The sequence below is a fragment of the Aethalodelphis obliquidens genome, unplaced genomic scaffold (assembly GCF_003676395.1).
Source record: "Aethalodelphis obliquidens isolate GAN/ISIS:26980383/991018 unplaced genomic scaffold, ASM367639v1 scaffold33, whole genome shotgun sequence".
Taxonomy (NCBI): domain Eukaryota; kingdom Metazoa; phylum Chordata; class Mammalia; order Artiodactyla; family Delphinidae; genus Aethalodelphis; species Aethalodelphis obliquidens.
Genome location: NW_020837977.1, coordinates 6,166,933 through 6,184,811, shown reverse-complemented (window position 1 = coordinate 6,184,811; position 17,879 = coordinate 6,166,933).

The window sequence follows — 17,879 nt, the reverse complement described above, 5'->3', positions numbered from 1 at the left end:
TTTTTTTTTTTTTTTTTTTTTTTTTTGTGGTACGTGGGCCTCTCACTGTTGTGGCCTCTCCCGTTGCGGAGCACAGGCTCCGGACGCGCAGGCTCAGCGGCCATGGCTCGCGGGCCCAGTCGCTCCGCGACATGTGGGATCTTCCCGGACCGGTGCACGACCCCGTGTCCCCTGCATCGGCAGGCGGACTCTCAACCACTGCGCCACCAGGGAAGCACGATCCATCTTAAAGCTAGGCAAGCTGGACCCCTTTGACATGTTCCCCACCTTCACTCTCATCATCTGACCAACCCAATACCCAAATGTTTCCTAAATTATACCTTTTCTGTTTTTATCACATTATTCTAATGAGGGTTTGGATTATTTCATTAGTCTCCTGGGTTCTAATCTCTTGCTTCTCCAAAGCATCATTTCCTCTGATTCTAAAGCTATCTTTTTAAATCATAGTCCAAACTATCTCACCTCTTCTTGCTTTCAACAGCTTCTCATTGTCTGAATGATTAAATCATCGCTCCCAAGCCTGGCCTTCAATGTCTTCCATTATGTGATATATCCCTTTAGGTTGCTCTCCCACAGTGTGTCTTCATGTACCTTACATGCAGTTGAAGACACACCAGAATACACAGCAGGCACCCTCAGGTCCCCTGACCTTTGCTCGTGCTCCTGTCCATATCAAAATGGCCCTAGGATTTCTCTGTTCTGTCCCTTGTTCTGCTCCACAACTTTCCTGAAGTCTTTCTTGATACTTCCAAGAAACCCTATAACATATTGTAATGGACACAGCATGATAGATGGGAAAGAGCCCTGATTTTTGCACTTGATGACCTGTGTTTAAATTCCTCTGTCACTGGCAAGTTTTGCAGCTCACTGTGGCTTCCAAGTGGCCCGGAAAGACTTCGCCACCCCCATGCCTACACTCTCAGGAAATGGCAGCTCCATTCTTCCAGTTGCTCAAGTTACAAACCTCGTAGTCATTCTTGACTCTTCTCTTTTTCCCACACCTTACATCGAATCCAGCAGCAAATAGTGTTGTCTGTGCTTCCTAAATAACCTGTAATAAGACCACTTCTCGCAACCTCCCTTGAGGTCTCCCAACCACCTGAGTCCACGCCACCTTGCTCCCTTGTCTGGTTATTTGCAGGAGCCTCCGCCCTGGTTTTCCTGCTTCCGCCCATGTCCTGCTTCAGCCTCTTGTCTGCACAGCATCTGCAATGATCCTGCTGTCCTGTGTCAGGTCTCATGCCTCTGCTCAAAACTCTGTGATTATTTTCTGACTCACGCATCAGTGTACAAAGATGAAGATGTGACCTGTCTCCCAGCATCCTCATTTTTCTCTCCTTATCTCCTACTGCTCTTTCCCTTTCCCACCCTTCCCTCGTGGTTCCTTAAACATGCCAGGGACAGTCCAGCCCAGCCCTAGGCCTTGAATTTCCTCTTCCCCAGATAGCCACACTTCTCAGAAAAATGCTCCTTGGCCAAAAACATCATGAAAATCTGTTGGTAATAAAGACAATAGATTATTGTCTATTTATATAAGTATTTATTCCACAAGCAGGTAGAGGGGGACGTAAGTCACATTGATTGACCTCATTGAACTGGGTATTGAGTTAGAATGATTTCATTGTGTGACTTAGTTCTCATAGTAATCATGGAGCCCATTTTATAGGAAAAGAAAGCCAGGTTCAGAGATTAAGTCATTTGCCTGTAAGAGAGAAGAAGAGCTAAGATTTGTAGTAGGGCTTCACGTCAATGCCCAGGCACTGCTCTTTTTTTTTAATATTCACAATTTATTATTATTATTATTACTTGCATCTACTGTCCACCAGGACCTGTGCAAGAGGCTTCAGATACTGTAATGGATGGAAAGTTGTATTTTGCTCAGCGCGCTCAGTCTAGGGGGAGAGCCATCCTTCTGAGAGGTTCTGGCAGCCGGCCAGCATGCCATAACAGGAGGCAAGGGTGTTGGTAGCAAAACCCAGAGCCCTCTGGAGGGAACCAGCAGTCCTTCCCATGGGAAGTGATGATGTGTGCAACCCAGCACCAGAGAGAAGGTGGTGGGAGTCCTGGGAGGGTCCCCCTCGCAGCAGGAACAGAGCAGTTCAAGCCACTGCTGGGAGAGATCAGCCGCTCTGCTGTTCCCTTGTACCCTGTGTGTTAGAAAAGAGCTATTCCTCCAGTGTCAGCATCCTTGCTAATTACTGGCAATAGTTAAAATGATTGCCTCAGTGAGAGCCCAAGGTTGCCAGATCTTCCTTTTTTCTCCCACCCCCAAAGGATCTTGAAATTTGCATACTTTTATGAAATCCCCTAATGGTTAAATGTTGGCAGTTGGTTCCTTTGTATTAGAATAGTGGCTTGCCAAACGACACGGGTCTCCTGCAGGCCAGGCGTGGTCCCTCTGGCCCTACATTGTGGATCTGGCAACGGGGAGAGAGTGGACTAGTACACAGGTGAGCCAACCCCAAGGGCTCGGAGAGGGGGTGACCTCACCACAATCTCCGGGACCCTGCACTGGTCCTGGGAGTGAGTGCTGAAGGCGGCGTTCATATTCCTGTCCCCTCACCACCAGACCAGCTGTGTCCCTCAGCATCCTCTCTGCTGAAACCCGGTGCCCCCACCTGCAGGCAGGCTCCCCAGAAGTCCCTCCCCGTAGTCTAGTGTCCTGCACCGCGATAAAGGGACAGCATAGGAGGAATACATTCTGGACATCTCATCGTATGTTCTGGAGAAACGCACAGTGAGCAGAGATTGTGGGCACCGTGGTCAGCAGAGGGGCCGTGGGAAGGGGACGCAGGCTGGGTTCAGGAGGTTCGTGGAAGACAGTGACTCTGATGCCCTCACACGGGCTCTTCTAAAACAATCTCAGAAGGGCTCCTTCCCCATTTTCATGAACGTGTTTCTTACAGCAAAGAGTTTTTCAAAAATACAAAATTCAAAAGTGGAGCAACTCAGGAAGATTCTTTTGACCTCCAACATGTTCCCGTTTCTCAGCAGTGGGCTGATGTTTCTAAAACACGCGTCAGATTATGTCTCCACCTACTTAAAGTCCTCTGACGGCTCCTTTTAGGATAAGGTTCATTGTGGCCCCCAACCAGAGTGCCTTATGGCCTCACGCTGGCTCCTGTCTGGCCCCTCCTCCTCCTTCCCTTCCCTGCGCCCCCTGCCCCCTTCCCCCCATCATGCCAGGTGGGCCTCCCCATGGGAAGCTCCTGTGGTCCAGCACCTCCGGGCATTTCACACCTCAACCTTCCACCTGTTCCCTTTTCCTGCTTCCTCCCACCCCCAGCTTCCAGCCTTACTAACCCTGTCTTTAGAACTCAGTTCAAAGGCCACCTCTTCCAGGAAGCCTTCCTACCTCCCTCTTGTCTGATTCAGGTGGGTTTCTGTGTCCTATCAAGCATGCTACCCGCCTCCAACACCGCCTTTTCAAACTGATAGTACTTGTAGGATTTTTTGCCCCCCCTCACCCCTCCCCACACCCACTCATTAGGCCATAAGCTCTTTTGAAGACAGGAGGAGTTCTTGTTTGATTTTTTACCCCGATCCTCACGGATACGTCATACACCAGCGTGCCCTCTGAACGATGGCTCCACTCTCCCCTTGTGAGCCCTGCCTTTTTCTATCCGCCTCCCTCCTCTTTGGTCCACGTGGTATAGAATACATCCTGTTGCTTCTCCACTGCTTTCTCATCCCAGAACACGCTTCAACCTTCGAAGGAGTTCTGCTCTGAGTTACCAGTCGAGGGCCTGATAATGGGTCCTTCTGTGCAGCCTTACTCTTCTCCTTTTCCATGAAAATCTCACAAGGGATACAGATGTGGGCATTTGTGCATGAAGCCTAAGGAACTGTAGAACCCCTGCTTCTAGTGTTTTAACTCTGTTGTTGTCAGTCCTCCCAACAGGCCCCTGAAGGCGAGTACCCATATTTTACAGATGAGGAAACTGAGACTCAGGCAGGTTGAGACCCTAGTTCAAGGTCAGGTGTCTAGGGAAGGACTGAGCCCATGCACTGCCTTGCCTTCTTCATCAGAGGTGGGCAGTGGGGAAGGGAACCTGCAAGTTAAGGGGCACAGATGGGCCTGAAGGGATGAAAGCAGGACAGAGAGCCTAAATGCCCCAGGGGCTGGGCAAAGCGAGACCCACTCAGGGAGGACAGGGACAGTGGCCCCAGGCTTTAATTTTCTTTATGCCTTCCTTTTCACCACTGCTGTTCCTGCCATAGCAGACCCTGTTTGCTTTACAAATTTAAATAATTTTTTTATTGAGTTAATGCCGATTTCCGTGCAATTGTAAGAAATAAGACAGAGCTATCCCATGGACCATTCACCCAGTTTTCCCCACCGCAAAACCACACATAGCATCACAACCCGGGCTACTGACATTGAAACACTGCTGCTCTTATTCAGATCTCTCGTTTTACTTGCATTTGTGTCTGTGTGTTGTGGTGCATGTATGTATTTAGTTCTGTACACACGTGTAGCATCGTGTATCCACCACCACAGTCAAGACACAGACTATTTCCATCACCAAAGCTCCCTACTATTGCCGTTTTATAGCTACACCCACTTCCTGGTAGGGGAAAGCACTTCAACCTTAATCTGTCCCCTGTTTCTAAAATGTTGTCATTTCAAAATGTTCTATGAATGAAATCATTCAGTATTTCACCTTCGGGGTTGGCTTTTTTTTCACTCAGCATAATTCTGTGGAGATTCATCTATGTTGACCCTATGTTTGATCATGTGGGCGAGGTGGGAATCAGCTGGCTAAAGTATATTCAGGATTTTGTGTTCCTGATGGCATATGGCTACAAACCTGGGCTTTGGAGTAATAGTACTGGAATTCATATTCTAAATCTGCTGCTCATTAGCTGTGTGGCCTTTGCAAGTTTCTGAACTTCTCAGCCACAGTTTACTCATCTTTAAAATGGGGATAATCATAACAGCTATCATGTTTTGAGCATTTAATACGTACCAGCACTGTTTCAAACATTTTACATATAAGAATTAATTGTCACTAATATTCCTATTTTGTTGATGAAAAACTCAGAAACATGGAGAGGTTAAGTAACTTGCTTAAGGTCATGCAGTTAGTTAGGGGTGTAACCAATAGAAGCCCGGTCTCACTCCAGTGTCCATGCTCTCAACTGTTTAACCGCTAGGCTAAACTCTCAGGACATATACCCTGGAGTATCTGCCTGTTGGGTTTGTTAGGATGATTTTTTTTAAAAGTCCATATAAAGGAAATTGTCTCATTAAGTTAGATGATCCTATTTAAAGCCTCAATGCTTGGCACGTTCATGTTCAGTAAATGCTACCAGATGAATTATTATTATTATTAACATCCCCATTATCATTATTTGACTTTTCACTTGGCTGCCAAGATGCATTTAAAATAAATGGATTCCCAGTTGTCTTTTACTTTAACTCTCATCATAAAATCCGTTGAAAAGTATGCAGTTGTTTCTAATTCAAAAATTTCTTTCTGGCATTTCCAACCTCAGTGTTTTGCAGTAACAGGTACTTCGATATGTATAGTTTCTAAGCCGTGTCAGCAAAAAGCCGTTCTGGTCAATTTTTAAAAAATTCAATGTCGAGCTCAATTTATTTTTCCATCTTGCAAAGTCCTGAAATGTATTAGGAATAACTAGATCTTAAGAACCTACGAATTCAGTTTTAAAAATTAATGTGAAATAGTGTCGAGTATAAGAATGTGCGTAACTGGGACGGTATATAAAATACTTGTGTCCCCCAGAAAGATCGAGACATTTAAATTTTTATATCAGTGCTGAATGCTTCTTCAACAACAGCAGTGTGTCATTTAATACAGCAACAACATGAAACTCTGCAGGGGGTGAGTGTTCAGATACTTTATGTTGCCTCCCCTGCGTGTCTTTTTCATGTTGGCCCCATGCTGAGTAGCAGCCTTCTGTTTAACCTGTCTTAAGGGCCTCAGTTGCTGAAATCAAGATCTCCATTGTCAAAAACTTGATTTTGTCTTATAACATGCCCTACTAAGACCCTTGCTTGTGAGCGTTTTGGTAGACTGAACTTCCCTGTAATATAAAAAACATCCTTCAGGTTTGGCTGTTTTCCTATTTCCAAATCCACAACTCCATTCTGAAATCTGAGTTTCTTCCCTAGAAAAGCTTTTATTTTTCTTCTTTATAGTAGGCTTTCTCTTTTCGAACATCACCACACCTGTGTCATATTATCCTGTAAATTCATATTGAGTACAAATGTATTTTTCTCTTTGTGGGATATAAAGTAACATGTATTCAGAAATATGAATCCATTTCTGCCGAGTATATGCAATCAATCATTTCATGAATGAATGAAACTTTGGTCCTGTTCTGGTATTTTCAAACAGCTTCTTCATAATATTTCTAGATATTGATAAATTAGTATGCCATCAACCTGTCCAGGCATGGCTCCCTTATGTAACAAGGATGTGTTTTATAACAGTTTTCCTCTGAAAGATTTTAAGTACAATTAGAGAATGAAATAGGTACATGTGGATAAATAAATAATTTTAGACTAGAAGGCTACTATGAAGAAAAATCAGAAGTGAATTCTACAACGGACAAATACTGTTCCTAAAGGCTGTTGGTACACGGGGCTTGTGGATTTGCCTTCCAAAGATGAACCAGCTGTTTCTCACCTCTGTGAGCAACTGGGAGCATACGGTGAAACTCAATAATTTTAGTATATAACACCTTTCACTCAAGCATCTCCAAAGACCTAATAGATGTTGAGCTCCTGCTAGACATCAACTCAATGCCACTTTTCAGAAAACAAGCCATGCTCTCAATCATATAAATCAGAAGATTTTGGTGGTGATAAGTCTGCCAAGTAATTTTGGCAATTCTTCTTTTCATCAGGTATTCTCGGGGTGAGGGTTGTGAGCTAAATGCTGCATAAACAGAATCTCGAAGATTGCTGCAACATCCCCAATGCCAGAGCCACGTGAATAGCACACTCGTCACACTATTGGAAAACCTGAAGCCTCTGTCTACATCTGGGCTTTAAAAAAATAAATAAATAAAATAAAGTCTTAATCCCACACTCCAAATTCTACCTCAGTTTCCCATTTAAGCATAATTAGAGCTTTTTCTGTTTTTTAACTGGCTCAACAGTACTGCTCCCAACTATTGAAACCCTCTTTCTCTCCACTCCTGTTTCCAAACTATTGTTTAACCACAATTGCTCATCATCATCCTGGGAAGTGTGCACTGTGCAATTATCCCACACTTTTTCCATCCTTCTCCGCTACCAAAGACTCAATAGTGCTCATTTCTCAAGGCCTTCAGCACCGTCCTTGATTTAATAAATATTTATTGTAGGTCTACCATGCTAGGGCCAGAGAAAGGATGGTTATTCTGCTCCCTGCTCCTTTAGAGTGTAGATTGGCAGGAATACGTACTCATCTATATCTGTGTTTCTCTTGGATTCAGCTGGGCGTAATTTTCACATGCTCACAGAGCCTATGCACATGCAAGTGTTCCATGATCATAAGAAACGTGTTTAATTTATAAATGTTGACAGGTCTTGACTCTTAATAAGAGTTGCATGGATGTTTGAGTCTGTAATGGGGGCACACATTGAGAATCTGCTTTTACCTTCTGAAAGCTGTGTTAGGTCATAGATAATATGTTACTCTGTTCCTCTTTGGACTTTTGAAGGATAGTATTTCAGAATGAGATTGTTAATCATGTTTTGAATAATATACAGAAATAAACTAGATGTGTTAATGCTTTATTAACTACTAAGATCTGCCAGAGTTGTGTGTGTGTATCACTGAAAGCATGTAGTAAGTACCTACCTGCAGGCATTAAGGGCTGTGAAGGAAGAACGCAGGGCTCAAGAAGAACACCTGCGGGGCACTTGACCTAGTCTGAGAGTCAGGTCCTGGGGGGATGAGACTGCAATGGAGATGGGATGGATCTGGGTTAGTAGGTCAGAGGTAAGTAAGAGTGATGCCGCCAGAGGGAGCAGCACATCGAAAGCGGCATGGGTGGTACTGCAAGAAGGCCACTGATAAGTGACTGCAGAGAGCAAGGGGGATGGTTTGAGATGAGTCTGAAGAGGTGGGCAGGGGTTGAATCATCTGGCCTTTAGAGCCACATGAAGGATTTTGGCCTTTATTGTATTGGGTGTCCATTTTCCAGTCTCTACCATCTCCCACCATTATTCTCTAGGACCTCAACCTCCCTTCTATTGATTGTTCTCAAGTACTGGTCTCGTGATTCCTCAGCCTCTCCCACTACTACTCCAGAGCTGGTGTGGATATAGCAGATAGCACAAAAATTGTTAATCTCGGTGCTGGGTAGAGAATGCTAGCTAAGGAGGGGACCAAACAGAAAAGGCCTCACAGAAAATGTGATATTTGACCATCAGCATTTCTACAGGTAGACATGGGCCTCATAAGCCATACCCAGATGTTGATGTCACTCTATGCAAAGTTGGCCATCACAGGTTTAACAAAGGGTGGGGATGTGATCAGTTTGATCTCTTAGAAAGATACTTCTTAGAGGTAATTGGGAGAATGGACCAGAGCAGGGAGGGACCAAAGATTAAGCATTCAATAAGGAATAGGTCTCGATAGTTTAGGTCAGGCATAAGGAGGACCCAAAACTCAGGGACTAAGTTGGCAAAAAGGGTGCTAGATGGAAGAGATTTTCGAGGAGAAGGATGTACAGGATTTGAGGACCAAGGAAATCCAAGGGTGACTTACAAGAGTTCCTTCTTGGATGAGAATATGAATAATGAAGGTAATATAAGAAGTGGTGATGACAGAAGGAAGGATACATTTGGGGGTGAAAAAGGATAAGTGAATGGGGGTGAGGAAGAAGAATTAGTGAACTTCGAGACAGGTTGGGTTCAATGTCTGTGACTGACAGGAAATCCAGACTATATTTAATTTCCCAACCCCCATCTCTCCTCATATTTCTTCCTCTAATAGTTCACCAGTGACCCATTTCAGTCAATTCTAGGACTTCGGTTGACAAAAGACTTCCAGATTTACATTTCTAGTTTCAACCTCTCTCCTGAGCTCCAGGTATGCATTTCCAGATTCCTGCTGCACATCTATACCAGAGGGCTCGTGGGGACCTCAAATTCAACATATTTAGTCGGAGCTCCATGTCCCTTTCAAAGACCCCTATCTCATTTAAGGTATCTCTCTTTACCTACTCCCCAGGACTCAAAACCAAAGCATTAGTTTCAATACCTCCTCTATCATCCACACCTCCAAACCACTGCCAAGTTCAGATGATTCTATTTCTATGGCTTGCTAAACTTTGTTTCCCTTCCTCGCTATTGATACTACTCTTGCCTTAGTTTGTGCCTTCATTATGACTCAACTATCCTATGACCAGTCTCTCCTCCTTTCATTCCATCCTACACATGGATGCCCAACCCATTCTCCCAAAGCTCAGATCATCTAATCATGTTTCTTCTAGGCAAACAATCACAACACAAACCAACCAACCGAAAGACAAGAACAACAGAACCACGCAGACACACAACTTTGATAATCCTCCTTTGCCTAATAAAATGTCCAATTGATTTTCAAAGAAGATGTGTTCTTTCATGCTTTGTTTCTAGCCTCTGTTCCCCGTTTTCTTCCGGCATGCAATTTCCTGCACCTAGTGCTCCGTTCAACATAATCTGCTTGCTGTCTTCCTACCTTATTGATTGGTTGACTCCTATAACCTATGTGATGCTCAGAGCACAGGAGGCACACTCGGAGCACAGGAGGCACACTCAACAGGTGCATTTGTATTTAGAACCGAGGTAAAAATAACTGTGTCCGAGTGGATGGATAATTTCAACTTTCTAGGGATGGAGCAAAATAGCAGCGAAAAAGGTTTAAGATTTATTTCCTTTTACAGATTCATTAACATTTAAAAGTAAGCTTGAAATCTACAAACAATAAATGCTGGAGAGGGTGTGGAGAAAAGGGAACCCTCTTGCACCGTTGATGGGAATGTAAATTGATACAGCCACTATGGAGAACAGTATGGAGGTTCCTTAAAAAACTAAAACTAGAACTACCATACGACCCAGCAATCCCACTACTGGGCATATACCCTGAGAAAAGCATAATTCAAAAAGAGTCATGTACCACAATGTTCATTGCAGCTCTATTTACAATAGCCAGGACATGGAAGCAACCTACATGTCCATCAACAGATGAATGGTTAAAGAAGATGTGGCACATATATACAATGGAATATTACTCAGCTATAAAAAGAAACGAAATTGAGTTATTTGTGGTGAGGTGGATGGACTTAGAGTCTGTCATACAGAGTGAAGTAAGTCAGAAAGAGAAAAACAAATACCGTATGCTAACACATATATATGGAATCTAAAAGAAAAAAAAGATGCTATTAGGGGTGGGACAGGAATGGAGACGCAGGTGTAGAGAATGGACTTGGGGATGCAGGTAGGGGGCAGGTTAAGCTGGGACGAAGTGAGAGAGTGGCATGGACATATATACGCTACCAAATGTAAAATAGATAGCTAGTGGGAAGCAGCCGCATAGCACAGGGAGATCAGCTCAGTGCTTTGTGACCACCTAGAGGGGTGGGATAGGGAGGGTGGGAGGGAGATGCAAGAGGGAGGGGATATGGGGATATATGTAAATGTATATCTGATGCACTTTTTTATGAAGCAGAAAGCAATTGTAAAGCAATTATACTCCAATAAAGATGTTAAAAAAATAATAAAAGTAAGTTTGAAAGTAACTGTTAGGACATGTGTCCTTCATCAGAGTGAAGGAAAACTTTTATCTTGAAGCTTAGGTTGAAATAAAGCAGAGCCCTCAGGTTCTAGACATCTTGGTTATATAAATAGTTTTATAGATTTGTACACATTTGCTTGTAGGGCAACATGGGCAGTGGAAGGAATGCATCACTTTGGGACCTATTGTTTGTCAGTTCATTCTTAATTTTCTTTTCTTTTTTTCCCTCCTCCCCCGCTCCTCCTCTCACTCCCTGTCCCCTTCTTCTCCTTCTTCTCCTTCCCCGCCCCTTTCTTCTCCTTCCTCTCCTTCCCCATCCCCATCCCCTTCTTCTCCTTCCTCTCCCTCCCTGTCCCCTTCTTCTCCTTCTTCTCCTTCCCCGTCCCCTTCTTCTCCTTTTTCCCCTTCCCTGTCCCCTTCTTCTCCTTCCTGTCCTTCCCCGTTCCCTTCTTCTCCTTCCCCGTCCCCTTCTTCTCCTTCCCCGTCCCCTTCTTCTCCTTCCCCGTCCCCTTCCTCTCCTTCCTCACCTTCCCCGTCCCTTTCTTCTCCTTCCTCTCCTTCCCTGTCCCCTTCCTCTCCTTCCCCATCCCCTTCTTCTCCTTCCTCTCCTTCCCCGTCCCCTTCTTCTCCTTCTTCTCCTCAACTACAACGTATAGGAATCTATTCCTCTTTTCCAAGGAAGTTAAAATTATTAATTAGATTATGCCCAGTATGTGCTTTGCTCATTTCAGAAATGCATTATGTACAATTAAAATTTGAAATGTCCTCAGATATACAAATTAAAAATACAGATAAGTGGAATACTAAATCCCCAAACCTCATTTTAGGACATTTAACTTCAACTGTCCCCCATACTAAATATTTTAGGAACTCTGTTATAAATAGTGGAATGGTATGTTTCATATTGTAACCCCTTTCCCCTTAGTATCAGGAAAATATATAATTATAGAAGAAAACTAGATACAATACCAGCAACAAGGGTTATCAGTATTCTACAACCTGGATGTTCAGATATTGATGGAGTTGATTATAAATACTAAACTATGTAAAAAAAATGTTTTGACTAATTTTCCCAATTTCCTTTGAGCAATATTTGTTTAGAATCCAGGAGTATTAGGGATCTTCATTTCATAGCTGCAGAGTGACCCAGAAAGTAGGGTGATTTGTCTAATATCCTGTAGTTAGCTGGTGGCATTGCTGGGATATCATCTGGGTGAGCAGTAATTTCTAATTTAGAGCTGGGGCGGCCATTTCTATGACATCTCCCTGAAGAGTTAGGTTCTGGGCCCACAATGTGTAGGAAGCGCATCAAAGATCATGATGTGTATAATAATGCTGCTCATTTAGATTGCCCTGAATGCCATGTTTTTACTTTCTTCTCTGGGTCAATGAGATGGTGATAGAGGCAAGGATGGTAAACAACTGCAGTCAGAACTTGTTCTCTCCCTGAAGTTTCAGAGAACCACTTTTATACATTATATATTTCAGATTATATTTGAAAAATGAAGCTTGGCTGAATAAATAAATAGAAGTCTAGAGAGCCTTTGTCTTTTTCTGTCTCCTGAGGGTGCTCAGTTCTTCTCAGTGATCTTACGAACAATAAATACTTTACTTTTTTTAAGGTAAGGATCAGTCTAAGGAGTAGATGAACTTCTCATGTGGCTAAAGCCTGTATATCATTGTAACAAGAGACTCTCATGAAAAACTTTCTAGAAACAAGTTCTTAATGTGTACTTGATTAGGAAAATAAATTAATTATACATGCCGGCTATTTAATATTGTAATTAGGTATATATATATAGATACATCGTCAACGTGACACTAACACTTATTGGTAATGAATACATCATTAATGGTCATAGATACTGTGAGGATCTTCCTTCATTCTTATTAATGCTTTATTGTGGAAAGGTGGAAAGTTCATTAGACCATATGTATATGTATGTGCGTATATATAATATACATATATTTTTTAGGTTAAGCTAAATGTTTCTACACTTTCTTTCTTAGCTATTTTCTCAACATAAAATGATGCTCTTCCACAGCTTTGGAAAGAGCAAAGGATGCTTTTGGAGGAAGAAGTGCCTTGTAAGGAGGGAACCTGGTGTCATGTGAGGGAAAGGAACACGGGGACAGGGAGAAGAGGTCAGTGGATATGCATATGAGAGACCTGAGTGTGACCTGAGGGGCCTTTGAGGTCATTACCTCACCAAGTACCTCTCTTCACTTCTTCAGTATCATTACACAAAATTCAAAATTAAGTAGCAAGCAAGGTCAGACAGGACTAGAGCAGGATGCTGTTTTCTCTCCATTACAGTAAGATCTTCTTTCCTTCACTCAGCCCTTTATTGCTTTTCTCGCTCTTGCCCTTTTCAGCTGTTTCATCTTTCCACTGCTTGAAGCTGTTGTTTGTGTTGTCTGTGGAGTGGAAACGATAACTCTGAGTTTATAGGCCTGGTCATACACGAATGAGCACAAAAGTGGCTTTACCCATGGTTTCAAGGGCAATTAGTCTGGCAGGCTAACGCCCATGGAATAATCTTTTCAAAAAAAAAGAAAAAGAAAAAAAAATAACCCTGAATAAACACATTTTCTACCAACACATTTTCTAACTTCAGGGGTATTCTACTAAATAGACAAAGCCCTTCAAAATTAGACTTTAAAAAAAATCTTTATTCCGTTTAATTTAAGGAAAAAAACACTGGTTTCTACGTAACTTCTTTCTCCAATAGATTATTTGTGTGCAAAATTCAAAAGCATATATTATGTTGTACAGGACCATGAGTGTCTGGGAGGGAGATGGGGCAGTGTGGCTTCTATTTTTCTATGCTGTTGAGTTTTAATGCCAAATTGTTTTAGGAAAATCACATTGTCCTGAATCACTCATGTAGAATCTATTTGGTTGTAGGTCATGTTGGTTTACATTAACATTATTTTAATTTTTGAATAAATCAGGATCTTTTCAGAGGTTTAATAGTCTGTCTTAAGGAAGCTTTGTTCCAAATAGGCCTCAAAGGCTCATAGGACTATTTTTTTCATCTGTGATATATTTATTTGTGTTGATCTGCATGGATATAGCAATGATTTGCATGGGGGAATGAGGAAATAACTAAGAAAACATGGTAATGTTTTCTTGGTTATCTTTCCCCTGAGTAAACATAGATTCCTATGAAGAAACACAGTGGATAGTATTGGTCATTACCTTAAATTCTGGTGTGCGTATTTCTGGCATTTTTCTCCAAAATGTGTTCTGACTGTTAAATTCTCTTCTTCCCAAATTATTCTTAAAGAGACAATCCTCTTGCATAGATAAAGGCAAATATAAGGTGCCTTTTCTTTAAAACATAAGAGCAGCCCAAATAAAGGATCTGTAAGAATAGAAAATGAATCCTTAAAATTAATCTAGGAACAGGAGATAGATCAAATGTTTCCAATTTATCTTGGAATTTGACATATGGCCTATTTACAATAAAAGATAATTGGGGTCAGACCCCATGGTCTTGTGGATTCTTCTGGCCACCCACCTCGCTTAGTACAGACTTTACAGTGTCAGGTAGCAGGTGCTATGGATAGGCAATTAGCACCAAACTCATGGTTTTTAATCATTTTTTATAAGGCACATCCGTGTGGTTTTTGTTGTTGTTTAACTTGCTGTATTTCTTAGCCTAAACACTATGAGAGTTTTACACAACCATGATTAGAATCATTACTCCCTAATTTTTTCAATATACTTCAATAATTTGAATTAAATACACCTCACTAGGTAGATCCTTTGCCACTTTTGTAAGTGTTGGGTTTTGTGAGATATTGAAGTGGACTGAAGTGGAGAATTATGATATTTAAAAATTTTCTTTTATTTGAAAGATGGTACTCAATGAATAAGTATTTTTGCTAACCTACTTTTTGTGAAAAATTGCCTCAAGTACCAAATCCTTCATGCCCCTCCTCTGTAATACAAAACACAAAGGACAAAAAGATCTAGTTCCACCTTTTTCTGATCGTTAAGAATGATATTCAAAGAGCTACTGATAATGGAAAACTTGGCTTTCAATGCAAAACTTGGCCTTCCCTGAAACTTCTGCATATCATAGAGACAGGCCTGTTTATATATATATATATATATATTTATATATATATGTGTGTGTGTGTGTGTGTGTGGTTTAGAGATGAATAGTCAGGGTAGATGTATGTATGTTGTGTGTGTGTGTGGGGGGAAGATATAACTGTATCTGTTCCCTTCTTACTAGAACTACTATCAGCTATTAAAACAAGAAGGACTCCCATGGTTATTTGGGGCTAGTAAATATTAGCCCACTTGCACACGTGTTTTGCCCTTGGGCCAGCTTCCGTCTGTACACTTCTGTGCGTACATATTTAGCTCTGAGAATCCTTGATCTTGCCATTTTCCAGATAGAGGTATGAAGATTTCAAGTGAGTTAGTTTTGAATAAAGGATCTGAAAGAACAGATCTGATATGATCACAAAGTATCTCATGATTTTGTAAGCTAATTGCTTTTCCTTTAAATTGCAAAGTTTATGGATTCCATGCTTAATAATGAAATCACATGCAGTGTAATTTTTATTGACTGTGGATGAAAACTAAACTCAATGGGAATATTTAACTGACATCATCCGTTTCTCCCTGTGTACATTTTTTAAAATTCATTTAACAAGTATGAAATGAATGTCAACTGCTGAGATGGAAAAACAGGTGGCCTGCAAGCTGCTACTTCCTTCTCTTGAGCTCAGAGCAGACATCACTAATCAATCATCTGTAGTCTCTCTTGGTGGAGTCTAGTTGTGAATTCCTAGCTTTTCTCAAAGTACTTCCTCAGACAGACACTGCCACTAAAGTGAAGATGGGAAATAAGACATTTGTTATTCCTGATCTGTAATTTACTCAGCTCTGTGCTAGACATTGTAGGGAAACATGAGTATGAGATATAATTCTTTGAAGAGTTTATAATCTACTTAAGGAAAAACAAAAACAAATGAAACAATTAGAGAGCAGCATAAGGCTTCAGATTTAATTTAAACTGAATTGTAATTAGAAGAGGGAAATATTTTAATCATCTGTCATATATTTAACCACACAGCAGCAATAATGTTTTATGTATTCTGATCTAGTAGTTCCAAATTTTATCTGTTCATTTCTTCACTTTATCAATAATTCATGGCATTTGGATTGCTCTTGGAAAACATCTCTGTGTCCTTGGACACAATTCCTTAGATGTTGTGAAAATGATTTTGTTTTCTTTGTTTCTCTGTGTTAGCTTCATTTCAGGATTAACTTGGCTGAAAATCAAAAGATAGATAGCCCAATCAAAAGTTACAATGTGTTCATAAATTTCAAGGGCTTCGAATGTTTATGTTTAGAGATGTCTGTGAAGAGCTAATGAAAAGCTGAACTTATAATAAAATCTCCTTAAATCAGATTAATTTGGAGTTTATGATGATTTGGTCAGCGTCTGGGTGGATGGTTACCAGTATGTTAAGTATCTGAGAAGACTTAGAAAAAGTTAATGCTGCAAATGCAGTAATAAGATAAACTCCTTAATTATGTAAGAGAACAAACCATTTTTAACCATTTTAGAAGCATCTGCCTTACTTTTTCAGTGTAATTGCATGTAATCAGAGACGTGGCTTTTGAATACTTTTTTGATAGTAGTAAATATAAATCCTTCTACTCATTAGTAAACTATGACCTTTTCTAGGCATTGTTTCCTGACCTCACTAGAATTCCATTATGTATTTAGAAATAACATCACATTTCATTAAAAAAACTTATAATTCAGAAATTATGCAATTTTTTTTGACTTCTTATGTAGCGTGAGATACTATTTTGGTATTGGTGGTTTTCTTTACTTTATTTCCTTTAAAAAAATTATTTCCCCATCATACTTTAAACTCCGAAAAGAGGCACTGGATCTTAAAGGTCCTGGAAACCAGGTGGCTTAAAATTAGATATCTAGACAGCATTATGGTGCTAGCCCCACTTCCTTCACGAGTGAGGTAGTAGAAAAAATATGAACTTCGAAGTCAGTCAGCCCTGAGGCCAAATCTCAGGTTGGTCTTATTCTCTAGGTGTGTAAATGCAGAGACTACATTTCTTTCTCCATTTATGAAGTAAGGATAACTTCTGGCATCACAGGAAGTTGTTAAGTCATGATTCAGTATAATCATTTTCCTAAAAACTGTGATATAGGACCTGTATATTAGTTAATATTCTTTTGTTTATAAGAAAAATAAACGGATTCTGGCTAGCTTTACATAAAATCAATTTACTGTAGTTTCTGTATGTCTCTCTGTCTGTCTCAGAATTGAAGGTATTACTAAATCTTGGGCAGGGCACATGCCAGAGCAAGGTTGGGGTTCTCAGCAGTAGGATTTCATGAATATTTTCTTCAAGACGCTGCATTAATGAGACTCAGCTTCAGCTCTTCTCTGTGTTCTATGTTTAAATTTCCGAGGGAAGCAGAAACTCTGTGATGAGTCTCAGCAACCTGTGTCTCAACAACCCCTACAGATGATTCCAATGATTGCCTAAGTTTGAGAGCTTACTGGTCTAACGCAACCCCTCTCCTCCTTCCCTGCCCCATCTCTGCTGCCTCTATTTAGAGGAGACTAGAACCAGAGAAAAGTTCACTCCCTGAAGGCCCTTGTGATTCTGCATGTATAAGATAACTGCGGTCTTCCGAATCCTTACTACTGGCATCATAGTACATGCAGGTGCCCTATGGAGGTTCCTCAGGTTTTAACTATATTCCTTCTGCATGCCATGGGGAAGCAGCCACCTTATTTTCCCTATGCTGTGAGAAATCTCCCAGCAAAAACCATGATCTGTGCCCCCCACCCCCCATTCCTCAAATTGCATATGGAAGACTTGCCTTCTAATGCGATGGAATCATTATTTATCTTCTAGGAATAAGCATTTCTCTTTGGGGCACTAAAGTCTTAAATCAACGGAGTTTAAAATCTTGGCCAGGAATCAGTTACTTGGCAAATGGATCATTAGGTACATTCATGAGAAGCACCAGCTCCACCTACCCAGATGGCTTCCCAGATTTCTTATATTCTAACCATTAAAGAAATGGCAATATAGTTAGGCTACAGGCCTAGAGTACATGTTGCATCCCTCAA